The sequence below is a fragment of the Entamoeba invadens genome (genome assembly GCF_000330505.1).
Source record: "Entamoeba invadens IP1 unplaced genomic scaffold scaff_1105074724539, whole genome shotgun sequence".
In the NCBI taxonomy this organism is placed as follows: Eukaryota; Evosea; order Mastigamoebida; family Endamoebidae; genus Entamoeba; species Entamoeba invadens.
Genome location: NW_004440352.1, coordinates 31029 through 32375, shown reverse-complemented (window position 1 = coordinate 32375; position 1347 = coordinate 31029).

Here is a 1347-nt window from a genome sequence, read left to right as displayed (position 1 = left end):
CAAGTGTCGTTAATTTAAAATATTCTTTAAAAGTATCGCGTTCTAAAACAAAAATAATTTTAATATTTTTGTTATTTGGTGTGTTTAAATAACACTGTTTTAACATTATTGTCATTTAAAAAAAGTAATTATTAGTATTTTATTATTATATTATTATGTTAAAATCAATATTATTAATGGTAAAATAATATTATAAATATAGTTTATAATCAACTCTAACATCTAGACAATTTAAATTGTTATCTATATAACAACTACATCAATTATATCACATATAATCATTTTATTGATCATTCACTAAACCAGTGTGTTTCTGTTTATAAAAATTAAATGCTTATTTGTTTTGTTTTAAATTTGAACTATATGTTTTCAGTCAAAACGCGCTTTATTACAAACACTATGTACCTTCCATAATGATAACATTATAAAAAAAGGTGATTATACCATTTTTGTTATAATTATACATAAAATACAATTTAGTTTTAATTACACAACATTGTTATATCAATGTGATCACTTATCACTTCGATGAAATCACGTTGTAGTAAAGATACGTTTATTATGTGTTATTGTGTCAAAATTATGTCTGTTGATTGTTACTATAATATATAACAATTATAATTATAAAACTATTATAAATAACATAATAAATTATTAATAATATATTAATTTATTTTATTATAAATTATAGTTTAAAGTGTTATCTTTGGTATATGTCGTGTAGTCTTTACACTTGTGTTTTTTTGTTTTTCATTATCTCTATACATTTACTATAAGTTTTTTTGTTTGTTGCCCAAAAATGCATAATTTAAAAATGAATAAAGAGTGGCTGCAAAATAAACATTTATTTACCAAATACAAATCTTTATATTCTGAATAGAATGCATAAAACACGTTTTGCCTTTTGTTTTTGTTTGAAAATGATAAAAAATTCAAATTACAAACAATGAATTCATATCTTGCTTCCTCGACAGTGGCACGACGTGAAACTCAACAAGTGATCACAAAACTTCGTGGTGATCAAAGTTTATTTTAATGCGATTACTTTTATTGTTAAAGTTGATTTTATAAATTTTTCTCGATTTTGCGATTTTTGATGTTTTTGAAAATGTATTTTAGATATTTTTTGTTTATTTTACACTTATTTTCTTTAAGATTTATTTTTCAAAGTCGGAACAAACAAAAGTGTCTTTTCGTCTTATCTTATTTCTTTTACAAAAAATAGCAAAACCCAATTTTTTAAATTATTGTATTTTTCAAAGTTTACAAAAAATCTATTTAATTTCCCTTGTAATTGTTTTTGAGATCAATTGCATATTGAAATTTCAAGACACCTCAAAGTCTGTG